Raw genomic sequence first — 26,585 nt, forward strand, 5'->3', positions numbered from 1 at the left:
ATGCCCTGCTTAAGAAGACTGGCTCCCCTGGGACGTGTTTCCTTCTGTAGGTAATGGGGAGCTGTTGAATGTTCTTGAGCAGAATGTTCCATGCCATGGAAATAGCTCTGTTCCTAGTAAACAACTCTGAAAGCAATGGGATATATAGGCTGAGAATGTCAGGGATGGGGGGAACGGGGAGGCCTCGGCACTGGTCCAGGTGGGAGATAAGGGAGGACTGCAAACTAGGATGCAAGCAGTGAGGCAAACAGGTCAAGGGGTGTGGATAAGAAAGAGCACAGAGGGGAAGTGGGAGGTGGCCCTGCAGGCGAAGCCCTGACTCCGGCAGGTGTGGGAGAGGCCTCACCACGTGTATCGTGGGCACCAAGATGAAGAACCAGGGAGGCCAAGGGAGCCTGGGCCCCCTTCCTTTCCCTCTTTTTTTTTTTTTTTAATTTGGCCATACTAGGTCTTAGTTGTGGCATGTGGGATCTAGTTCCCTGACCAAGGAGCAAACCCAGGCCCCCTGCCCTGGAAGCTCAGTGTCTTATCCACTGGACCACGAGGGAAGTTTCCCCTTTCACTCTTAAGGAGTTAAACCTGACCAGAAATTCATGGCTCAGAGCCACTGACAGCCTCCCCATGTCTGCTTCTTGGTCCATGCAAGCAGGTAGTCAACGTGATATACAAGTGACCACGTGTTGAGACAGGAAGATGTGTGTGATGTGAGCCCTGGGAGTCAGGAGGAGGATGGGGCAGGACCTCCGCTCCCACCACATCCAAACCCTCCAGGATGCTTTCCTCCTGCTGCCGCCCTTCATGGGAACATGAGGGAAAGGCAGGAATCAGAGCACAGTCCAGACTCCATAACCACTTCCTCCTTCCAAGTGTCAGGGGCTCTTGATAAAGGATCCCCTCAGAAAAGCGCAGCTGGGCAGGGCAAGGGGTGGCACTGAGGATGCCAGGCAGGCAGCAGGTCGTCCCCTGGACCGAGGTTAACTTCCTGGCCTTGGTGAAGACATTGGTTTCTTTATGCTGACTGTGCCCAAGTCCTTTGCCATCCTGGAGGGCTCCACCCTGTGCAGACACTTTTGGGCCAAGGCACCCTGCCCCCTCACACCACACACACACACACACACACACACGTATTTGTGCTCAAGGTAGCGCAGAGCACAAGAGCAGATCTATCTGGAAACAGGCTTCTGACACAGTGCGTTGCTGGTGGCAAGTGCTGAGAGGGGATGGGTGGGACAGTTCGTGAGACAGAGGGGAAGGAGGAGAGGGGTAATGGGAGAGTAAGGTGATGGGGAGGAGGAAGCACGTACCCAGTGATTGGAAACTTCCTCTGACCTGGTTCTCAGTGGCCTGTTCTGGGAGCTCAGAGGGAGACTGAAGAGGGTCTTCAAGCCTCCAAGTTCCCCACCTCACCCCCACAAACTCTTAGCATGTTCTCAACATCCCAGCCACATGTACCAACCCTGGATGGATTCTAGGAGCCCACACTGTACAGGGCTGGACACCAACACTCACATCATTCTGCCATGGAGCACTCTGAGGTCGCCCTAACAATCAGTCTTGGAACACTAAGGAAAGAAAGTCGGGGGCCAGATGAGCACCCTCAAGGGTCTGCTTCCAGGGTCTTTAAAGGAGGACTCATCTCCCTCAGGTAGATGCTTAGAGGCCACACTGAGGGGCACATGTCAGTGGGACTTGGTCCCTTCTGGGGTCACAGATGGCATCTTCTGGACAGAGCCCCTCAAGTCCACATAAGCCCATGCTTCAGAGGATGAGACAAAGGGTGAAAACAATTTGCTCATCTGTAAAAATAATAAATGAGACCCTTTGGTCTCAGTGGCCCCAATATAGGTAGCACGGGAGAAGGACTTAATTTACTCATGGGCTTTTTTTTTTCCTTTGAGTTGGAAATTCACTGCTATAGATGGGAAGGACTCACAGTGCTCATAAAAGAGATGGAGGAAGACCTAGAAGGGAGTCAGGAGTGGCTCTGTCATCTGTCTCCTGATTTACACATGGATAAAGGCATACTTCCTCTCTCCCTCCCTCTCTCAATATGTGATGCATCACACTTGCACCCCTGGATCATTCCCAACACCTGCATGCACCCCTTAACCTTCAGCTTCTCCAGATTCCAGACGCCTCTGGAGGTAGGTGAGGACAGCACAGGTGGGGAATCCAGGCGCACACAGGTGACAGCAGGCAGGCACTAGGTGACCCCTCCAAGACGGCGGCATGAGGTTGGCACCCTGCCACCTTGGGGGTGGGGAGTGATACCCATTCCTGTTGCTCTGAGGACTCCCCTCCCCCTCCTGTAACTCCATCCCCATTTATCTCTGTGTCAGCCGCTTAACACATCCTTTTAAACCGGTATGCGCACATGGCAACAGTATCCACTCAACAGGCATGTGTATTCCTGTTCTAGAAGCAAAAGGAGATGGCGGTGGGGGTGGGGGGTGCAGACAGGCCAAGCTGAAACCCTACCAGCGTCTGGAGAGGCATCAAGGGTCAGGGAAGTGGGGATGGGCATCTTTGCATTGGTCGCAGTCCAGCTCTTGACCTAAGGATAAATCTGTTTGTAGACATAACTGCTCCCAACACCTGTAGGGCCTTGGGTCCAGATGGGGGCAATCAAGATGGGGGCGGATGAACCCAGCCTGCTGCCCATCATTTCAGAGGAGGCAACCATGGGTGGGTTTTTAACAGCAATAATTCAGTGTGTTTGTCACATCTCCCAGCAGCCCAGGGGAAAAGATGGACTAACAATTTCTTTTTTTAATTTAGATATAATTCACGTACATAAAATTAACTATTTTCAAGTCTATAATTCAATGGAATTTAGTGCATTCATAATGTTGTTCTGCCACCACCTCTATCTAGACCCAGGACATTTTATCCCAGTCCCAGAAGGAAACCCCACACCATTTAACAGTCACCCCCATCCCCCTGTCTGCCCCCCAGACCCCTGGAAACCACCAATCTGCTCCTTGGCTCCATGGATTTGTCTGATCTGGACATTCTGTATAAGTGGAATTATACTGCACATTTTCCAGTCCATCCCTGTTATAGAATGTCGCGGGGCTCATTCCTTTTTATGCTGAAATAATATGGGCTAGATCCTCCCAGGTGGCTCAGTGGTAAAGAAAGGGGAGGCTGATGGAGGACCCTAGGGTGAAAAAGGCTGCCTTTTGTCTGAGGTGTGTCTGAGGCTGGCTTGCCTCCCTGAACAGGGAATGCCACATCACTGCCACCTGATGTGAGGGCAACAGGGCCTGACACCACTTTCAGATCCTACCCAGCCATGACTCCACCCCCAAATAAAAGTGCAGAGCTAGCCACTAAATGCAGACCCTGGCTGATTATACCTGACTCAACCTTTGGTTCCCTGTGCCTGTTTCCTGCCCCTCTACATCTGCATTTATGCGCCCCTCTCTGCTTGTAGACTCCTAGGGTGATAAAAGAGACTATATGCCAACTATTGGCCATGCAATGTGCTAGATGTTTTATAAGCTTCATCACATGTAGTCCTTCCTGCAAGCCCTCACAGTAAGTACCATGTACAGATAGAGAAACCACAGCTCAGAAAGGTGAACCTGTTGCTCAAGCAGAGCTGGGATCCAAGATCCAGGCTCTCTCCTTCATACCCCTCCTCCCCTGAGAATAGGGAGTCCTGTCTTAAGAGTCCTCCTGGTGCTATGTCACTTACCGCCTCAAGAGTTGCCAAGCCCCTCCTGCATGCCCCCCACTCCCTGCACAGTGCTCGGGGAACCTGGGCAGACACATGTTTTGCTTTAGCAGATTCTGCTGAACAGTTTTTCAAATGGCTTACTTCAGTTTTCACTCACACGAGATATGTACCGATGTTCCCACTGTCCTAGGTCTTTATCAACCCTTGAGGTCACCAATCTATTCACTCTAGCCATCCTGATGGGTTTATAGCAGCGTCTCAGGTTGCATTTCCCTGATGACCAATAAAGCACTTTGTGAACTGCTTGGTGTCACTTTCCCAGTTTTCTATGAACTTTTTTGGTTCTGTATTTTGCAAGTGTCCTCTCCAGTTTTGTGATTGTCCTTTTGCGCTCCCTTAAAAAAATTTTTTTTAGTTTATTTATGCAGTATGCAGCATGTGGGATCTTAGTTCTCTGACCAGGGATCAAACTTGTGCCCCCTGCATTGGAAGGTGGAGTCTTAACAACTAGACTGCCAGGGAAGTCCCCATCTTTTCACTCTCTTAATGGTGATAAACTCTCTCTTTGATAAACAGAAGCTCTCAATTTTAATGTAACCCAACTTATCAATCTTTTCCTTTATAGTTTGCTCTCTTCATATCATGAAGATATTCCAGATTTTTTTTCTATATTATCTTCTAGAAAGTGGAATTGATTTTCATGTATGGTGTGAGGTAGGGATCAAGCTTCCTATTTTTTTCCCCCCGGTGGTTATCCAATTGGCCCAGCACCATTTATGGCAAAGATCATTCATGCCCCCTCCTCAGCAGTGCTGTCTTATATCACATGCCCATATATGCTGGGTCTATTTCTGGGCTCTCTATTCTTCATTGTTCTATTTGTCTATCCTTCCATTCAAATTTTTTTAAGCTCTCTTGGTGATGGTTAACACGCAGCCAGGGTTGAGAACCATTCACCTAGGAATTTGCAGTTCATGATGAGAGGTCTGGGTGTAGTCTAAATGCAAGTAAGTAGATGCCCATAAAAGATTTTCAGAGGACGAATAGATTAAATTTGGGACATGGGAAGAATGATGCTAGAACCATGGGGAAAGCTCCCGTGGAGTGGGTGGGAAAATTGGGTAACAGGCCAGAAGCCAAGACACTCAGAGCAATCCATCCTCCTCTCCACTCCCTCCCTTCTCCCCCTGTTGACCTCCAGATCCCCTCAAGCCAAAGTGCAAAGAAGGAAACACAAACACAAGAAGGAAAGCTTTCTGCTTGGGCCACTGGCCATGCTTGAGGAAATCTGATCCCTCCTGCAGCCACATTTTATTCCCAAGTTGCCATAGTACCTCCTGTAATTAATGGCTAGGTTTTAATTAAACATTGATTAGCCCCTAATTAGTCTAATGATTAGTCTGGGGGAGGAGACAGGGCTGTCAAACCCCATAAAGGAGGCGGGGGAGATAATGAAAGATTATGGCTTAGGTGGAAATGCTATTTCTCCCTCCCTCCAGGCCAAATGTTTTCTATAATTTTGGTCTATTATAAATGATGCTTTCAATGTGAATTTTTCTAATCGGTTTGAGTCTGATGAAGTCCCAGGTGACTGATGCAAGGAAGATTGAATCTATTCGCCTTTTCATCAGATCTCAGCCTCTTAATGCAGCTAAAGAGCCTTTTCCCACTTAGAGAGGAATTAGTTTCTGTCTCCACAATGAAGTCATCCTGGGCTGAAGCTGTTCCCTCCCAAGGCCTTTGTGGGGGGCTCAGACCTTGCCAAGGACTTCTGGGATGCAAGAGTACTGGGACTGTCTCCCCAGAGCAGATTTTACAAGTACCCAATGCCCTGTATCACCCTCTCCTCATTCTTCTCCTTTTTACCTACACCTCCCACCACGTTGAGGCAGCTCTGGTTTTATTCTGAAAATGGAATACCAGTCACGTGTAATTTGCTTCCAATAAAGGATGCATGCAGCCTCCCCTGACTCTCAGCCAAAAAGAAAGGTTGAGTTGCTGCACATGGACACAGCTCAGAGTAAATTGCGTTTGAAGTTAATCTATTAGAAGTCAACTATGCAGCAAATCTAGGGGGGAGAAAAATGATTCTATGATACTGGTTAATCATCCCCAGTGTATCTTTTGTAAGTTGGAATTTACGCAGAACAATACAAGATTTCCTCAAAGCCCTGTGTTGAGCACAAAGCTCAGGGGAGGAGAGAGGCATGAAATCTGAAATCCAGAAAGGCTTAGGGTCAGGGAAAAGATGCTGGCTTTGGAGGAAGGCTCCCCAGGTGGCACTGGTGATAAAGAACACTCCTGCCAATGCAGGAGACATAAGAGACTTGGGTTTGATCCCTGGGTCGGGAAAGACCCCCAGGAGAAGGAAATAGCAACCCACTCAAGTATTCTTGCCTGGAGCATCCCATGGACAGAGGAGCCTGGCAGGCTACCAACCATGGGGTTGCAAAGAATCTGACACGACTAAAGCGACTCAGCACAGCAAGGAGGAAGGAAGGTCCTGATAAGCAAGACTTGCCAACTTGCGAAGCCCCAGCATCTGCCTCTGGGGGCTCCTGGTGCTCTCAGAACACTCCAGCCAAAAAAGGGATGAGGAAGCTTGGGAACCCCTGGAAATACTCACAGTTTTACCACAGTTGAAATTGTGGTAAAATACACATAAATTAAAATTTAGCATTTTGACTGTTTTGAAGTGTACAGTTCAGTGACATTAAGTACAGTCTCATCATTGTGCAGCCGTCACCACCATCCATCTCCAGAACTTTCTCACCTTCCCAAACAGAAACTCTGTCCCCATTAAACACTACCTCCCCTTCCCCCCCACCACACCATCTCTATGAAATTTAACTCCTCTAGGTACTTCATATGAGTAGAATCAGACAGTGTCTATCCTTTTGTGACTGGTTTATTTGCCTTAGCAGCATGTCCTCAGAATTCATCTATGTTGTAGCAGGTGTCAGAATTTCCTTTTTTCAAGGTTGAATAATATTCCATGTGTGGATGGACCATTTTTTGTTAGTCCATCCACTGATGGACACTGGGTTGCTTCCACCTTTTGGCTATTATGGGGAACACTCCCACTGTCTCATCTAGGAGGCAAATTTAGTTATTTGAGTCTTCAGATGAAAGATTACATTAGACAAAACTGTGCTAACCCCCTATATCTCTGCTTTACTCTCTCTATAAATAGACAAGGATACTGAAGGGTTATATCCCTTTTATCAATTTTTCTTATCATTTTCCAATAGCTTTTGCCACATGGAAAATGGGAAAATAAGCACATGGGAAATATTCAACACAAACTTGAATCGTCTCACTGAGACACGGCCGTATTTAGTCTCTTCACCAGGGAGTATGAGAATAAGCATGCAGTATGTTAAGTCTATGGGGCTTGGGGACCGCTGTTACGGCAGTCAGCAGGACTGACTGAAACACCTCTCCGTACAACCCTGGGGCAGCCTCCAGCCCAGTGAATGGGGATTCAGGCATCAGTTTCATAGAGAGGCCTCTGCCCTGATGGAGAGCACCCTCACGCCATGGGCTGTGTCCATGCCTGTTCACAGTGACCACGCCCACAAGGGCTCAGCCACGTCCCTGGTGCTGGAGGAAACCGAACCTCAGGAGCAGGGAGCGTGGCTCCAGGGGGACAAAGCCGGAGGCAGAGAGATCATCATGAGATCCCCATTGTCCTGCTAGTCCTTTGGGGTCCAGACAAAATGAAAAGCACCATTGGAAAGTAGGCAAGCACCAAAGCACCAAAATGGAACGCAGGCAAAGACCCAGCATCAGATGCCCGAAGGAAAAAACGGAGATTAGGTCAGATTTGAGACTTAACTTCAAAAGGTTGACATGGCAGCATTATTGCCACCTGAGGCACAGAAATTTAAGACTTTCAAAATCCATCTTCCTCTCAAAAAGAAACCCCAGTTGAGACCAGGGATAGCCAGTCACAGCTGTGATTGCCAACTACTCCTATCTAGGGAGAAAGAAAGAGCAAGCAGCCATCATGTGGCAGGGAGACTCCTCCGGGGTCACTAAGCCCCTGGCCTGAGCAGGGGGCAGCAGCTTGCATGCTAAGCAGCAAATACAGCCTATCCTTTGAGACATGCCCCTCCCACCTCCTTCTCCAATGCTCACGCTTCTGCTGACCTGGCCACTTGGAGGTTGCGCCCCCATTCCACCAACCCCCACACTGACCCAGGACCCCGCACCCACGAAGCTCATCCCCAGACTCACAGGTGCAAATGAAACAGAAGACCTACCTGTGCTCAGTCGGGGGCAGGCATCCAGGCAGGTGCAAATTGGAGACAGGGACTTTTCAGCTGGAGGAGGCCCCAGGAAAACTGGTCTTCATTCTTGCCAGGACTTGTCAGGGCAGGGATGGACCCAGGCCAAGGGTCCCAATGTGGGTGGAGCCTATGAGGGAATCAGGAAACCTGTGGACTCCACACGGCCCAGCTGAATGGCAGCGTCATCTTCAGGACCCAGGGCTGCAGGCGTCTCCCTGGTGAGGCTGAAAACGGACTGGGCTCTGCCTTAACCCTGGGGCACTGTTCAGGAACACAAGCTCATCCCCTTATGGTTTCCTTTAACTAATCATTGAAATAAATGCTTACGATATGCCTACCTGGGGCTGAGCCCCGCTCCAAACAGTGTGGGGAATTCATTAACCAATGGGTGAGTCTAGGCTTGAAGTAGGAGTCCCTCACTGCTGGAAGGCTATGAGACAACAGCAAGTTCCAGGAGCTCAGGGATAGAAGGACCACTTCTAACTGAAGATTCATGGAAGGCTTCCTGGAAGAGGTGACATTTCAGTGGGGTGCTGAAGGACGTGCAGGAGTATTTCAAAGGGTGGAAATACCCCAGGTACATGCCCCACAAGAAGGTCCTAGGTCAGAAATTCAGATGATGACAAAATGCAAATGGGGCTGTGACAGTCATGGGGGACAGGATGGCCCCTCAGAAATCCACTTAGTCATTCCACAAACATTAATGGGCTGCCCAGGGCTGAATAGACTGAGAGTTAAAGCCAAACTGTGAACAGCCCTCGGGGCAGCTGTTGGAGACACTGGACAAGGGGTGAGGTGAGGACAGCCCTGCCGTGAGAAGACAATGGCAGCTAGGTGCTAGCCTGGTGGCTCCTCAGGAGTAAATTCAAACCCTCCTCCCACCCCAGCCTCCCCTGGGGACCTGCGTGTCCAGCATGTGGGAGAAACACCCACTTCCTACAGCTCAGCTCCGGGGACTGCAGGTGATGTCCCCACTCAAGCGAATTACTGTTCTCGCCCACCTTCAGTCCACTGGGCTGCAGGGACCTGTGCCTGGCTGCCCTTTGCTCATCATGTCCTGTCTTTGGGGTGCAGCCTTGGCCAGAGGGCAGGCTTCCCTGTTGACTACAAGGCCAACCTGCAAGCCGGTCTCCCCAGGCTGTAGGTTCTCTGCCTCCCGCTCCCCCCACCCCGAGTTCCCTCACAGGACTGCAGGCGTATTGATCCCTGTGCAGATCTCATTGGATGCAGATTGGGGGAAATCAATGGTATCAGGGAGGGGGATGGGGGGTAGCGGCCATCCTCTAACCCCAAGACAGTGGCGGCAATGCCCACCCCCAACTCTGGTGCCCCTACAGAGTGTGACCCTCTCAGACTTGCATTTTGAGGATAAAGAGGCAGCTGGCCCTTTTGCCAGGATGCACTTAGGGATCTCAGTCTCTTCGTGAGGGGAGAAAAGGCCACTCTCAGCTCAACATGGCCTCAAAATGAAACGCCTCCTTTCAGGGTGAAGGTCACAGTTGGGGCTCACCACTGCCAGCCACTTGCTTTGTAAGGTATCCAGCCAGCTCTGTAAATTTAAATCCCTGGGAGGCTCCCAAAGCACTGTCAATTGTGATGGGGACGGAAGCCGGGACTGTGGACTGAAAGAGAGAGCTGGGCGGTCGAGAGAAGTGTCCAGCACTGCTCAGCAAGGCTCGTACCAGCCAGCTGGCTAAGAGCCACATACACCCTGGTCTGCAGGCACCCCTTTGGTTCCTGAAACTCGGACGTGCACACACACACCTCCATTACGTTGCACCAACTGAACTGTGTCAGCAGCAGGAGAAACAAGGCCCTTATCCCCAGTGTCATGGCAATCTGAGCGCAGGTCGGAAAAGAATTCCCAGGCACAGAGCATTTCAGAAGGGAGTGAGTTTATTAAGAGCAAGGAGCAGAGATAATGAAGGCACTGCAAGCACAGCGGGCCGACCTCCCGACAGGCCAGGGAGAGTCAACGTCTTTCACGGGTTAGTAGCCAAGTTCAATAGCCTCAAGACAAAGAAGACTGGAGTGGCTACCCACTCCAGTATTCTGGCCTGGAGAATTCCATGGAGTGTATAGTCCATGGGGTCTCCAAGAGTCAGACACAACCGAGCAACTTTCACTTTCAAGACAAAGAAAAATTCCTGCTGGAGGGTTGACCTTAGGTGATTGGTTTAGGGTGCTTTAGGGTGAGCACTGGAGTGGGCATTTTTGCCCAGTATGTGGTCAGGAAGCCTGCTGGTGATGATCAGGGGGCTTTTGGCAACAGTCACAAAGGGGCTCAGTCAGTTCTGGAGGTGACCTTGTTTCTGGGCTCTGCTTCTGTGGCCTTGGGGAAGGACTCCACACCCAGCCTTCATGCTTCTCTATGACGTATCTTCCACTTGTGCTTCTGTATCCCTTCCCCTGTGCAGAAGAGCAAGTCCCAGAGACCAGAGCCCTGGATGCTCATTTATCCCAGCAGTTAAAGCTGTCAGCGCCTGGAGGTCCTCCTGGCAGGAAGCAGGGGACAGAAGGGAATGCACTTCTCTCTGACTCTCCACTGCAGCCCCAGCTGCCCCATGGTGTTCACAGCCTTCTCAGCCCACTGGGAGGGCGAGCAGGCAGCCTGCCATGGGGAAGGCAGGCATCCTCTGGGGACACAGGGAAATGGGGAGGCCAGCCCAGGCCCACAAGCTCCCTTCTCCTGGCCAGCTGCAGAGCCGTGCTCCCTTGGGAATAGAACAGACATGAGTGAAAACATTCCTTGCTTGGGTTGAGGCAGCTGGGCCAGCCACCTCAGGTGCCTGGAAATTGCTTGTGTCTCGGGGGCATCCGGAGAGCCATTTCTGAGGATGCCAAGAGCCCGGGGTACGTCCTCTGCACACGGTGGAGGGGGCACCTTCAGAAGCCAGGAGCTCTGTCACGATCCACCATCCAGGTGTGTGGATGACTCAGGAGAGCTGTGGCCAGCTCCCCACGGTCAGCTCCACAACACCCTGCCCTCTGTAGCTGAGGGTAAAGAAGGAACGTGAGGCCCCACCTGCGGGTGAAGTGTAGCCCCCAGTGGAAGCCACATTTGGTTCTTATTGGCTCCTGTCCTGGGCAGGACTTGGACTGGCAGTCCCTAGACACAGGTGGGGCGTGGAGAGGGTCAAGATCCAGCAGATCCTCTCCACGCCCCACCCATCCCCTCACGCCACAGCTTCAGCACACACCGGCCCAATGTCTAAAGAAACAACTCTGTGTTTCTTTGCCTGAGGGCTTTCTTGGGCCCTTAGAGCCGCTGTCCTCACCCTCCTCACCTTGGATCCCAGGCAGCTGGCCTGAACATCGCCAGGAAGTAGTGCTCAGAGACCAGGGGTTAGTGTCAGACCGCCAGCCCCCTCCCTTCTGGTGGAATAACCCTGAGACATGGGTGTGGCCCCAGCAGCTGGCCTGATACTTCCCCTTAGGGGCTACCTTCCTCTCCTCCTCTCACCCTGACCGGTGTGCTTGACACCCTCAGGTAATCTACCTACATATATCTCGGGGTCCTCTTCCAGGGAACCCCATCAGAGCCCCCACCCGCAGCCTTGTGATGAGAGGAGCTGGGAAGGGGAGGGGACATCTGACCCAGGGCCGGATGGAGCAGGAAGACGCCACCTCCTGAAATGTGCGTTATGTTGTTCCAGGCTGAGCCCACAGGCAGAGGGGCTGCTGAGGGCAATAGGGCTCAAGGAATGGCCTGTGGGTCAGGAGCAAGGGGAGGAAACAGGAAGAGAGAGGCAGAAACAGGGAGCAAGGAGAGCTCCTGGGAAGACAGGGGAAGGGCCAAGAAGCCCAGGGAAAGACATCACCATCATCAGGGAGACATAGGTCAAAACACAGACACCACTTCACCGCCCCTAGGCTAGAAAGAAGGAAAGAAAGGAGGGAGGGAGGGAGACAGGACAAAGGAAGAAAGAAAGGAAATGAACAAATGTTGGAGAGGACTTGGAGAAAGTAGAACCCTCAGGCATTGCTAGTGGGAATGTGAAATGGCACTGCCTCTGTGGAAAACAGTTTGGAGGTTCCTCGTAAAACGACCATATGACCCAGGATGCCACTCCAAAGTATCTAGTCAAAAGAACTGAAAACAGATACTCAGACAAATACATGTACACACTTGTTCATAGCAGCACTATTCACAATAGCCCAAAGGTGGAGACAACCCAACACCCATCAACCAATGAAGGGATAAACAAACAGTGGTCCATCTGTACGATGGAATAGCATGCAGCCCATTAAAGGGAATAAAGCACGGATACATGCTATAACGTGGATGAATCTTGGAAACATTATACTAATTGAAAGAAGCCAGTCACAAAACACCACACATTGTATGATTTCGTTTCTATGAGTTGTCCAGAGTAGATACTTTGGAAATAAAGGTGCTGATTGCATTACATTGTTACCTGTGCTAAAAGCCACTGAATTATTCACCTTAAAATGGTATATTTTATGTTAGGTGAATTTTACCTCAATTAAAAAAAATCCACTGGTGTATAAAATTTAAATACATCTTTCTGGATAGTGCCCATTAAAATTAGGTAACTTCAATCTTTTATTAAGATGAAAAGAAATTGCAAAGAAAGTGGGAAAATAGAGCAGACTTTTGGCCACACTGTCATAAGCCAAAAGAACCAGCAGGCACGGCCACCCATAAAGGGCTGAACTTGTAGGGGATTGCACTGATCAGAACTGAGCCCATTGCCTTAAACTCCTGAATCACTATGATTAATCACAGAGATCATCACTACTGTTAGCATCCCTCTCTTTTCCTTAAGAAGCCATCAGCCCATTACCTGGAGTGGGAAACTGAGGCCTGCATGCAGCTTGGAAAGCAAGAGAGGTCCCCAAGGGATCCTCAATGGGGCACCTAAAAGGAGCACCCAAGATGGGCATTCTCTCACTATTTGGTGGGGGTGATGGAGGTGGGATTCTGGTGGGGCAGGGGCTCCCAGGGGAAAAAACGAGAGGGAAAGAAACATGTATGGTGGGTGCTTCCAAGGGAAAAAGCAAGAGGGAGGGAACCACGTGGGGCTGAGAAAGTTGTGGTCTCAGCAGAAGGCCAGCGCCTCAGCCTGGCCCCTCGGGACCACCAGAACCGCTCCTCCCACCCTGGCGCCAGCCCCTCAGCACCTCCTGTTGCCCTGCTGGTCATTGGGAGGGGTGAATCGCAATAGAGGGGGGTTGCAGCAAGTTGGCAGAACTGGAGAGGGCATGACTCAGATCTGCAGCATCCACAGAGCCCAGCAGAGGGGAATTTGGCAAAATTCTCTCCTTGGCCTGAGAACCAATCCTAAACCCAGCTCTGCCTGGGCCCTCTGGTCAGCATCCCCTGGTGGCACTATAAAGCAATGATCACCAGTATTTCCAGGCTGTCCACAACCTTTTGGAAGGCACTTTTGATCATTACAGGTTTAGAGGTGCAAATAATGGTAATAATAATTAAAAGGCAGTTGATCCAGGCAGCATTGATTTCTTGTTTTGTTTTGCTTTAAGTGGAGCTAATCTTACAGCTAGCATTTAAATGGGTAGGGCAGAAAAAAAAAATTACATCCTCTTTTCTCCTCCAAATAGATTTTTCCCTCATCTGCTGACACATGCTTGGCCAGGGGCTTGGGTGATAGGCCCTGTCATGACCGGGAATGGCTGCTGTGAGCAGGGAACTCTCTTCTGATTTGTGGCTGCCGCTTTAGCACACCATTCCTATGGATTTTATGTCGTGGGGCTGTGTTAGCCATGCCCACATCAGACCCCAGCCTGAACAGAAACCAAGCCACCAAAGACAAAGCCCAAAAGGAGGGGATGGGCACAGCACCTGAGCAGGCTGCGGCAGAAGGCCGGGCAGCCCCGGGGTCCCGGCAGATGGGAGCACGCTCAGGTCGCCAGGGGCAGACAGAAGGTTCCGGAGACATCATTCCAGCGGCTGCTGCCTCCTCGGGCTGCACGGGGCTTGTTCGCAGTTAATGAGCCCTAATTAACATGTTGATGGGAATGTGCGCTGTTTATATTTGGAACCTTTTTACTGTGTCGGTTGTTGCCTTTGTTGGGTTAATGATGTTCAGGTTGGATCAGGAGCCTTGGGAAACAGGGAGTAAAAGAAGCTGCTTCTCCTGCTCCCCCCACCTCCCAGCCTTCTTCTCTGGCTGACATATTCCTTCAGGGAGGGCCTCCACCCCCAGCTCCCACACTCAACCAACCTTCTGACCCAGGATACATGCCCACACTGAAGTCCAGGGGCATCCAGTCACTCTGTCCCCACCAGTCATGGTTCCACAGGCCACGTACCCAGAGTTCCAGCCTTTCCTGCTTCCCTCCAGGCAATTCACCAATCCTGGCACCTGCCTCTGTGTTCACACTCTTTAGTGGAGGCATCTCGGAAGCAGGGGCTCCGAAGGGACCACTTGAATGGGTCCCATAGAGAGGAGCTAAAGGCTGAGGCACCAGAACCAAGTTAAAGCCTGGAGCCTGGATGTGCCCAGAATATCTCTGTCACTGAAACAGTCCAGGTGTTTCCATGGGGTGCAAGTAGCAGGTGCCCGTAACCACCTCAGAAGAAATATTTAGCTCCCAAGTACTATGACAATTAAGGAGCAAGCTCAAATAAAAGGTTAAAAAAAGGAGGATGCCCAAGGTCGGGAGTCATCTCTGAAACCACCACTGTCTTTTACAGCTTCTTCCAATGTGCTTTCCCAACCCCCCACCACTGCCTGCTTAACTCTCTCCAGCCTACCTCCTAACACCCACCCAGAGTTCATATCTCCTTACAACTGCACCTCTGCATTATCCTTCCCTTCCCCAGCTCCTTAGAACAACTTCATCCCTCTCTCTAACATCAGCTTCTCAAAATGCCAACCCTCTTCTAGACCCAGTGCATAAGTCAGCTGCTGCTGATCTAATGCTGCGTAACAAAATACCTCCAGAGTCAGCAGCCCACAAAAGAATTTGTTCACACTCTGATGGGTCTACAGGCTGATCTCAGGAAGCTGGTTGAAGATGGTTCAGCAGAGCAACTCTGCTTTAGGCTGCATATCCCAAGAGCTAGACTCCAGGCTGCAGGACAGCAGGCCTCCTACAAATGGGATGGGAAATTTTCTGGGGCTTCCAAAGTTGGATCTAAAAAGGATACTGGCTCCAGATAGCTGAGGTGCATATCATAAGAATGATTTCAGTAAGCCCAGACTCTTCCATCTTCCCATACATAGAAAAGTGCTAAATTCCTTAATTTGAGCTATCTGGTTTTCCTTAATTAACAATAATCCTCTGACATTCAGACCACCTGCCCTTTGTTGTAAGACTTCTATATAAGCTGGCTGCCTCCCTCAGAGCTGTTCTCTCAGGGTTACTTGAGATGCTGTCTCTTGGGCTTGAAGTCCTAAAAACTCCTGCCAAATAAAACATAACTCTCAAAAAAAAAACAATAAAAATAAACAGACTTCTGATTTTAAACAGGGATCTAAAACATATGAAGCATAAAGGAGAGAGGCAGAGAGAGTGGAAATGCATGCCAGAAATTCAGACAGAAAGAGGAGAGTTGAGGGAAACAAGGAGAGAGAAAGATAAGTGAAAGCAAATATGCACATATTTGCCCCTAGGGTAAGACCCTCCCAGTGTGGAAACAGGAGAGTTGTCACACTGACCCAGCACCACCAGACAAAGCACAGGAGATGCCTTCAAGCTTGAGCAATACCCACACTGATACAAGCTTGGTCACGAGCATTCATGAGTAGCTGAGCTGTGAAGGATGGGCTCTTCAGGAATCAAGCATGGACCCCTGGTCACCCTATTTCTTTTCTTTTTCTTTTTTGGCCATGCCACTCAGCCTGTGGTATTTTAGTTCCCTGACGAGGGATTAAACCTCGGCCCTCAGAAGTGAGAGTATGGCATCGTCCTAACTCCTGGATCACCAGGGAATTCCCCTGGTTACCCTATTTCAAACATGAAATTGAACACCTACCCCATATCACAAGTATGCATCACACAACTTTAAAATTTTTCAAAGGAAGTGCAAAAGACTCACGATCTTGAAGTCAATGAGAGGTCTTTTCCAAAAAATTGCAATCCCTAAAGGAAATAAAAGCATTTCCCTCATAGCTCAGTTGGTAAAGAATCCGCCTGCAATGCAGGAGACCCCAGTTCAATTCCTGGGTCAGGAAGATCTGCTGGAGAAGGGATAGGCTACCCACTCCAGTATTCTTGGGCTTCCCTTGTGGCTCAGCTGGTAAAGAATCTGCCTGCAATGCAGGAGACCTCGGTTCAATCCCCGGGTTGGGAAGATCCCCTGGAGAAGGGAAAGGCTACCCACTCCAGTATTCTGGCCTAAAGAATTTCATGGACTAATAATTGGAAATAATTGAGGATTTTTAACTGCATTAAAATTTTAAATGTTATACAAAAAAGACATGGAAGTGGGGAAAGGAACAGCAATCTAGGAAGTGTTCACACCATGAATAAGTGACAAAGGATTCCAAGGCAGAATGTGTTTAGGACTCACAAAAATCAACTTTTAAAAAGCACATGACAATAGGAAAATGGACCAAAGACAAAAAAAATAGGTGTTTCATGAGAGGAAATGCAACTGTCAATTAAAACGTGACACTGTATTCAACTTCATCAGTAATGGAAATGGAAATTAAAACCTCAGCGAGACCCCATTTTATAGACATCAGATCAGTAAAAAATTTTAAATGAGACATATCAAGAGCAGACGAGGGTGTGGATCACCGATCAACTTGACCCTGCTGATGGACGGATGTGCCACGACCACACTGGAAACAATCCGTCCTCATCTCGTGAAGCAGAAAACGCACTCCCTGAGACCGAGAAATCCCCTTCTTAGCCACTTTTCTAGAGAAACTCTTGCCCGTGTTCACCAGGAAACGTGAATGTTTATAGCAACGCAGCTCGAAATAATTAAAAACACATCCACCACCTGGAGAACGGAGGCTTGTCGTGCTGCACTCACTGGAATTCTACATAGCTCTGAAAAGAAATGGACTGCGTTTATGCCTGAATCTCAGAAACGACCGGAGTTTAAAAAAAAAAAAAAAAGCCACGGTGAAGAGGAATCACACGGTGAGATTCTATTCAAGTAAAGCTCAAAAAGCCACCACGAAATGATATGCTGCTTAGACCTAGACACAGACGGGTTCAAACCACAAAGAAAAACAAGAGAATGAACAATTCCTAATGCAAGGCAGAGTTCTTGTCTTGGGGTCGGGGAATAAAACAGGGGGAGAGGAGGAGCAGTGGGACCCATGGGATCCAGGATACCCGTCTATGCTCCGGGCTGGTGGTGGATTCACAGGCACATTTTGCTTATTTATTATTTACACTTCGATGTCTATGCATATTTCATCACGCAAGAAAGGAGCAAACAGAGAAGGCAAGACGCTAATGCGATGGGACAGAGGGGACTGAGGGGGCAGGGGAAGGGCAGGGTGTGGGCGGCTGACTTGTCCTCAGAGCCGGGAAGGTGCCCCCCATCGAGCTGCTGGGGCTCTGCACCCAACCTGCCCAGTTTCACCTCGAGGCCTGTGCTGCAGAGGAGACCCACTCTGGGTCTGACATCTGACCTACATCTCAAGCTATTGGGTCTGTCCTCCCGCCCGAAGGCTCACATGGCCGGGGACACCCTGCTCTCCCCTGGGTCGGCCTGGGCTGGACAGGGCTGTGTGATCCAGGAGCTTATGGGGAGGTTCGTCAGCCACTCAACTTCTCCCAGGACCTGGACTCACCCTCCTTACATGGTACCTCCCCTCTTCCCTCCTTTCCTCCTTCCCACCTGACCCTGGTCTCCCTGCTGTGCCCCCTCCGCATGGGTGGCCGGTGGAGAAGCAGCCGTAGCCCCAGTCCTAAGGGGGAGGCGCCTCCTCTCCCAGTGACCTGTTCTCCTGGCATGGTGCCCTCCACCAGAGGATGAGGGGCACGTGGCGCTGCTGTCCAGTCCTCTTCGGCCAAACCCTGTTGGCTGCCCCGCTCCACCTGACTCAGGAGCACATCCTGGGTTCCCCACTCGGCACCCACAAGTGCATAGGCTCAGAATGGCTAGCCTCTGGCCATGGGAGGAGGGCGTCACGGGCCAGTCTCCCCTCTCTGTATGGACAGACCATCCCAGGACAGGGCTCCTTGCAGGTGGTCCTGAGCGCTGAGCCATCAGTCTGCCTGATGGGCTGTGGCTCCCTTCCTGACCCACCACCTGTCCCTCAGGTAACACGGGATCCTGCCCCTCAAGCTCTGCTTCCTGGCAATCTCAGGCTGACCCCCCTCGACAATGCTCCCAGTGCCCCAGTACTCAGCAGCAACCCCAAATCTGGAGGCTCGGCTGCGTTTGCTCGCCTGGTTCTCATAATGAGATGGATTTGGACCACAGCTCATTTGTTCAGTTTTATGGAGTATTCCACAGAAATGCTGTGAAATTAAGTTCTGGCGCTAATATCACGCTCTGCCCATGCGTCTGCTTTCATGTCCAGCATTGGAGTTAAAAGAAAGGGGCCAGGAGGGGTGGGGGCTGGAGGCTGAGGCTTGGAGTTTCCAGTCCAGGGAATAAGAAAGGGGAGACAAGGTGTGGGGACTAAAAGGCCTGCCCCCCGCCGCCCACCCCAGGAGAAACCCAGCATGACTCAGCAGTGGGGGCGTTGGAGAGGGTGGGGCTCCCAGACCCAGACCCAGACAGAGTCCAGAACACCTTTGAGCTGAGCCTCCAGTCTCTGATGGAGAAGGAAATGGCAACCCACTCCAGTACAGTTGCCTGGAAAATTCCATGGATGGAGGTACCTGGTAGGCTACAGTCAATGGGACTACAAAGAGTCATACAGGACTGAGCAGCTTTACTACCCATCTCTGAGGCTGGTCTAATCCAACCCGCAGAGTGCTGCTACTTAGTGCTACTCGGGGGAGGGAGGAGCGGAGAAAGGGGAGAAGAGAGAGGAGGGAGAAATGCCACCCATGGGCAAGGCCGTGCCAGTCTCCTCTGGCTGGCCGCTCTGAAAAGGCTGTGTTATTCCCAACACCCCAGTCAGGTAACTCTTCCTCATTCAATCTACTCCTGAGAGTCTGGACTGTGAGACCCTCAAATGCAAGTCTGCCCCCATTCTCACATCACCAAACACACCCCCCATACGCACACACATGCATGCACACACATGCACACTACCCTGGCTTCCCCATCCACACAGCCTCGCCTGCCTCGTGGCCCAACAGTTGGGGTTCTGGGAACAGTTGGGGTTCCCAGAGTCCGTCCTCCACTGCTGGGGTTCTGCAGGCTGGTATTTGTGCTTGACCCCATGAAGGAGGCCCACTCAGCATGTCAGAGGTGGACAGCACCTTGGAGATGAGTTATCCAGCCTTTTTGCCATCAGACTGAGTAGCAAGGTCCAAGCAGCCCCGTGACTTGCCCATGGTCATGGGCCTTCTGGGAGACTGGGTTCAGGGGCTACACTCCAACTCCTCCTGCCCCCAGGACCCCTGACGGGCCAGGAACACATGGCTGTGGGTGAGAAGCACAGAGCAGAGTCAGGGTGCTGGCGGTCACTGGAAGGAGAAAGCCATGGGCGCTGGACACTTTCTGCCCTCCATGCGGCGAGGGTGTGGGCTGGGATGAGGCCCATCACGAATTGGCCACCACCCAACCGAAACAGCCTATTTTAAGTAAGCACAGCCCCAGCCAACACGGCGATCAACATTTGTTTGCCTAACTCAGGGGGAGAGAGAAAAAAATACGGAGAGGCAAGCACTGAAAGTGAAAATGCTCCAATTTCCCGTCCAAAGGTTCTGCCGCGGGCCTGCGGCCAGGAGCGCTGGCGCATTGGACCTCGTCCCCTGCCCTAAATTTAACCAGCTGGAAATCTTTTTTTCAAGTCGCATCCTATTCAACCTTTTGAAGTAAAAGCTTTGCCTTTTAATGGGAAATCTGCATTTTATTGTGTGGAGGAGCCGGGCGCCCTCCGCTTCGCCCGTCCTTCTTCTAGACAGCGCCCTCCTGGTTTTGGCTGCAAACCCAGGGAAGCTTGCAGATGAGTGGGGAGCTGAGGGCCCCGACTGTCAAGGCTGGTGCCCCTGGGCTGAGGGCGTGTTTCTGAGAAGGGGGGTGCACAGAGGCTTCGTCTGAGAAAGCAGGAAATTAAAAAAAGGAACCGCATCGGAAAGATGCCCAGCCAAGACAATAAAGAAGACGTTCTTTAGTCCTTGCTCTCAGGAGAGATACCCTGGGATCACAGAGGACCGAGGCACAGACTGGCCATGTTCAAATTCCCCTGAAACCTCCCCAGCTCCATGATCCTCGCCGCTCACAAACCATCTCTAGGCCTCAGTTTCCCCACCTGTAAAATGCATCTTCCTCCTCGGGGTCACTGCAAGGATCACAGGGTTTAACATCTGTGAGGCACACAGTGAGAGCCACAGACGGTGGCTAAATAATAAATGATAAGTGGGTGTGTTCCCTCCTGGAGGTGGCTTGTCCCCGAATCACGTAGGTAGAGGTAGAGGTCACAAGCAGGCAAGATACATTCATGACATGCAATCCTGTGACCCTGAGCGTGAGGCCAGGGCTGTGCTGGGCTGTGGGGAACAGAGCCGTGCCCTTCACTGACCTCGTCACCTCACTGAGACCGAGGCAGACACGGGGTGGTCCCCGAGGTGCAGGGGCAGAAGGCAGAGTGGGGAGATGTCAGGGTGGACCCAGCAGTTGGGAGCTGGTATAGGGATGACAGGAGATGTCAGCTGACCCTGAAGGAACTGGGCAGGCAGAAAGGGGCAGGGGTGTCCTGGCATGGGGGGGTGGGGGGCACACAGGGGCAGGGTAGCAAAGACGCCAGACGGCAGGGTGATGAATTCTGTGTGTCCCTGCAGGTAACTCTGGTCCAGGCAGAAGTGATGCAAGCCGTGGCAGTGTGGGGAGAGCTTTGCTTCCCACCTAGCCAGGCTGAAGCCCTGAAAGGGGGCATCTGAGAGCCCCCCCCCTCGCCCCCGCTCTCTCCTGGGCTTCAGCCACCTCGGAGCTCTCTCCCCGCTGATTTTGTCTTTGGAGAGGTAAAACTTCACAGGCACGTGGCTGAGAGTCACCACACTCTCAAGAGAGCGTGCACTCAAAGGGACCCCAAGCGTACAGGCTCTCCCCTCCCTAAAGTCAGACCTTGCCCAAGTTCGGGACCCTGTAGGTCATCTAGGTGACTGTCCCCAGGGCCTGGGGGCTGCAGTGATTCCTGACCACCCTCTGCTCTCTCCTCAGCCTCAACTTCTCTGAGAAGTTCACGTAACACTCACGGAGGTCTCAGACCCAGCACAGCATCCGCCGGACTTCAAGCTGGGGACACTGGGGTCCATGCCAAAGAGCTCTGAGTCCGTCGCACCGGGGAGTTAAAGAAGGCGGGAGTTGTGTGAGGAGATGCCTGTTTACACTTGGCTTCAGGTTTTTTTTGTAAACTCACCAGCTCCTTCCTTTCATTCTTGTACGTACGACTTCGCCACGGACAGGCCTGTCTGGCCCTGTGGGGATGTTACAGGCAACAGTTCTGCTGCCCCTTCAGCCCCCTGGATCCAGCTCAGCAGGACCAGGAAGGGCCACCAGCACAAAGGGGCTATTTGCCCAGAGTCAGTGGATAAAAGGAAACCTCTTCTCTCTCAGACACTATTTGCCTGTTGTAGCCACTATGGCTCTACTGGAGTCCAGACAAGGAGGGGAAATGGACAAGCTTAGAGCCTGGTCCACAGCCACTCACTGCCCCAGCAAAGGGACAACGCCTCCACCAGTCTGCTGGTCCCGATAGCCGCCTGGTGTGCGAGGAGGCAGGCGAAGGAGAAGGAATGGGTTCTGCTGCCACCTGGCTCCTAACACTCGCCCTCAACCTGGTTTGGACCCCAAGAATTCATCAACAATTCCAGGAACACCCCTCCTTGGCCTCCACGTCTGCCCCAGTCTTCAAGCTGCCCAGGACCCTAGGCCTCCTGAATGTGACAGGTCCACAGGCAGAAGAACAACAGGGAAAAGTCAATCCATGATGTCTCTTAAATGAAGACCTAAAATACTCTATGAATCCTTGTTGTTTCATGGCTGGAAGTGACACATGCAATGGAGCCATCTTACTGCGGAAGCAGGGCTGCTGTTTTGCTTTGTTTGAACAGCGCACATTTATCACCTGGCAGCTGGTGATCTCAGATTAATCCCTTGCCTTCCCACAGTCTCACGTCTCTCTCTGTCTCTCTATCCCTCGCTGTCTCCCTGTCTCTCTCCATCTCTCTATCTGGCTCCATCTCCCCCACAACCCTCCCTGCCCCCAGCATGTTCCCATGGGTCAGAATCTTCTGGAATGATAAGAAAAAACACCATGAGGGGTTTCCCTGGTGTGGTCCAGTGGTTAAGAATCTGCCTGCCAATGCAGGGGATTCGTGTTTGATCCCTGGTCTAGGAAGATCCCACAGGCCGTGGAGCAACAAAGCCCGTGGGCCACAACTACTGAAGCCTGCGTGTCTAGAGCTTGTGCTCTGCAACAAGAGAAGCCACTGCAGTGAGAAGCCCGCACATGGGAGCAAAGAATAGCTCCCGCTTGCCACATCTAAAGTCCACTTGCAGCCATGAAGACCCAGAGCAGCAAAATCAACCAATTAATCAGTCTTTAAAAAAAAAAAGAAAGAAAACACAGTGACTAAGTCTTCCCCCTTCAGGTAGCCCCTTGGGTTCTAGAAGCCGGACATGCTTCGGTCCACAGGGGAGTGTCAGGAAAGGAGGAAGATGCCCTCCTGAGTCAGAGAGGAACAGCTGTCAAGTTCCCAGTAAGACCCCTTTCCCCAGTCGGCTTCCCACGAACTTTGAGTTCCAGCTTCATCTGCTTGACAGATCAGCAGCTTCACAGGAACGATGGGGCCGGGTAGCAAGTCATGAATAACACAGAAGCCCACGGTCCCTGGACCAACTGGAACAGGTTTCTATTTTGGGGCTTTTCGGCAAAGCCTCAGGGACCGGGAGCCACAGCTCCAGGAGAATCGGGAAGCAAAATGGCTGTCAGAAAAAGCCATAAAAAAGGAAACATTTCAATAAAGGGTATTAAAATATAAAGGAATGATACATTTTTAAACACGTCTCACTGGTTTTCCCCAAGGCCCCTGCAACTTGCTTCTGGAAGGGTGAAGGGGAGGCTTTGGAAACGTGAGTTTAATTGTCTCTTAAACAACACCCAGGGCTGTCCCCCTCCCCGCCCGGCTCGAGGGAGCCCTTGTCCAGCTCCCGAGGAGACCTGTCTGCCGGTGCAGCGACCATGCTGGCAGCCCCGGTCCGCACAGAGCTGTCTGGGCTTCACAGGCTTTATATTGTATTATTTAACACCCAACCCTTTCAGCGTGTGCCGCGGCCGCACAGTTTATGTTCCCAGCAGAGGGGAAATAACTGAAGGAATATTTGCAAAAAGCTGAGTTAAGTAAATATTTTATGCCCATTAATGTGAAGGCTGGTGATGTTGTGTGAGGGCAGCCTGTGGGAGGGGAGCAGTCCCCACAGAATGTGCAGAGGGTACCGAGGGGGTCCCGGCAAGCAGCAAACGGATCACCCCCGGTTCTCAGCCTCCCTGTGAGGGCGAGACCCCGGGCCTCCCCAAGGCAGGGGGCCCACCCACACCCCTGCTGCCCGCTCCAACGGCTCTTAGGAACTGGCCTGTTTCCGGTTGAAGTCAGAACAAGAAAAACCTGAAACCTGATGTCTTTCCTTAAAAGGCAAAACTTTCCATGAGCAGACTCTATGAGTTCAGTTAATGTGGTCCTCAAAGTGGGGTCCCCTGGAAGCATTAGAGTCCCCTGTGGGCGCTCGGGCCCCACCCACGACCCCGACACTCTGGGCCACACTCACTTGGACTCTCGGAGACACAGGTTTCTCTGCAGTTTCTCCCTGTCTGAACTGGACTGAGCAGGTTGGCTGCAGGCAGTGCCAGGGGTGATCTCCCTGAACTGCTGTGTTTAGGCTGTTCCACAGGCTGGGGTACTTGCCAAAGCTGCAGAGAGGCTTCTGGAAGGGGCCAAGGGTATACAGCTTCACACAGCCAGGTGGCAACTGTAACCCCAAATCTGGGGGCCCCAACTGCCCCTCCTGACTCCCTGGGTCCCAAGAGCCCATCTCGGGCCCTGGAATCAAGGCAAGGCAAGGCAGGCCAGGGAGCCCTGGCTAAAGGTGGGAGTGAGCAGAGGCCTCCACTGGCCGGACACTCTTACTGGACATCATCCTTCAGTAACAGTCTCCTTGCCTGTTCCTTCGGGGCAGAGAATTCAGTTTTCCTAGACTGAAAGCAGGACAGGAGGGGGCCCCACAGGCCCATGGATAAGCTATGGCCAGTCCAGGGACTGCAGCTTTGGCAAGGAGCTGGCCATGGCCCCCTGGTGCCATCTTCAGGCCCTCCCTACCCTCCCCCAGGGGCCTGTGAGGGGGCATCTGAGGGGGGGGCCTTTCCGGGAGCCAGGCCTCAGGCAGAGTCTCCCCTCCCAGGTCAGACTGGGGTGCAAAGTCTGTAGGTGGGAACCTGAGGCCAAGGTTAAGGCGGTCCGTGAAATGACACCACCACCCCCTAACCTGAGGCTTCCCACTAGCAAGGTCCTCCTACCAGCTGGATGAGAGAGAGGAAGGGAGAAGTCATCTCCCTGGGACGGGGAGGCGCTAGTGGATACTCCTTCCTTCTAGGAGCCTGGAGAGAGGGGGCAGAGCGTGGGGGAGGGCAAAGCCAGGGAGGCGGGGGCAGGCCTAGAGGGATGGGGGGGCGCTTGTGGAGGTGGGAGGGAGGGGGAGGGGGCCAGCACCGGGACGTCTCAGCAGCCATCAGGCACCGTAAGGAGGTGCTTGATTGAGATGCTCCCTTACGCAGATCAATGGCAGCAGAGCCATTAGCCGCGAAAAGGGATGGAAGCGAAGGGCCCAATTGGCAATCGATGCGGGGTGAGCAGGACAGACAGGGAAGGGCCTGGCAGAGGACACCAGGGCCAGCAAGGGACATCTCGACCCCAGGTGGCAGCCAGGGTGTCCCTTCTCCCCTCCAGGGGCCTGCTGTCACCGCCACGGTCTGGGCTCCCTGTGACCCAGTAGGACTGCTGATGGCCGGACGCTGGGGATTTGCGGGGGTGGACGTGTGGGGCAGCGCCTGAGGAAGGAGGCATGAGAGTGTCCTGAGGAGGCCCACTCCTGCGGCAGCGCTGGACGGTGGGAGTCAAGGCGGCACGCCTCGGGGGACGTGAGCTCCCAGACGGAGGAGCTGAGGAATCAGGCTCAAGGAGCACAGTCACGGCAAGACCAATCAGCCCTACTTCCCATCTGAGCCACCCTAAGACTCAGAATCCACGAGAAGGATCAGGGCCCACTGGAGAGGAGACAATCCCAACAGTGCCCACCATCCGGAGAACCAGGGGCCATCCATGATGGGAGAGATGGCGCCCCCAAGCTTCCAGTCCTGCAGATTCAAGAACGCCCATGCCAGCATGTGACCTCTCTAGGCAGACTCCCCAGGGGGGTCCCTTGAGCATGCAGTGGGTGATATACACAGGGTGTGGCCAAAGCCTGGTGGGCAGCAAGCATGGTATTCCCTGTCACCTGGGGTGTCCAAGTGACTGTATGCATGTTTCTCTTGTCCCCAGGGAACTGCAAAGACCCTCGTGATCAAGTGAGAACTTACACTTGGATTTCCAGATCTCGGCAAGAAAAACGTGTCACCCTCCTTTCAGTCCAGCATGAAACAGGGAGATCGGGGACAGTGACCAGTGAAGCTTGTCCACATGGCTCCCTGTCTCTCGAAGACCCAGCAGAGCCGGCCGAGTCCCCCAGGGCTCTTTCCCCTGGACGCACTCTAGGCCCCCACTGGGTCCCTCCGAGTCCCAGGCAGCACTTTCAAAGTCTCAGTTCTGTCCTCCCCCAGGCCTGGAACCACACAGATTGTGTCAGGCGCCAGCCCACTGTGAGGATCTTACAGAGATCCTGGGCCACTCTGGTCCTCGTTTTATTAATAACATGGGTCATCACGGCAGTTACATTTACAGCAAGGCCACGGGACAGGAGCACCAGATAGCTTGTCCCCATACTGTCCCCTAGAGGGAAGGCTCCGCAGAGTTCTCCAGGCACAGGGGACTCTGGGGTTTCTCCCTGTGGGGACAAAACACCTCCCTGGCGTCTGGACTTACTGGAGCATCTACAGGCCTGACAAAGGATCTGCACCTGCTCTGGAAGCCGAAGGTCTAAAGGAGAAACTGGTCACATTCATATCTCAAAGGGACACCTACAGGGGTTTCCAGGATGACCGCAAAGGTCTCAGCAAAAGCAGGAGGTGGAGGGAGAGAAAGGAGACAGTGGACAAGATGCAGCGGAGCAGAGGTGGAGACAGGAGAGGAAGAAGGCACAGGGTGATCCAGGGCCACTGTGCCCAGCGGGGGAGCCCATGACAGGAGGGCAGGGCCATGCCCAGGGGACAGGGCTCAGAGACACCAAGGGAAAGCAGAGGACGGTTGGTGGTGACTGAGCCTCTCCGGGCCTCAGTTTCCCCATCCGCAGCACAAGGCAGCAGGGAGTCAGCCCACAAGACGGAAGCCTCACAGCAACACGGCAACCTGGATCCTGCCCTGGATGTTTAAGGGCCCAGATAATA

The sequence above is a fragment of the Cervus canadensis genome, chromosome 1 (assembly GCF_019320065.1).
Source record: "Cervus canadensis isolate Bull #8, Minnesota chromosome 1, ASM1932006v1, whole genome shotgun sequence".
Lineage (NCBI taxonomy): Eukaryota > Metazoa > Chordata > Mammalia > Artiodactyla > Cervidae > Cervus > Cervus canadensis.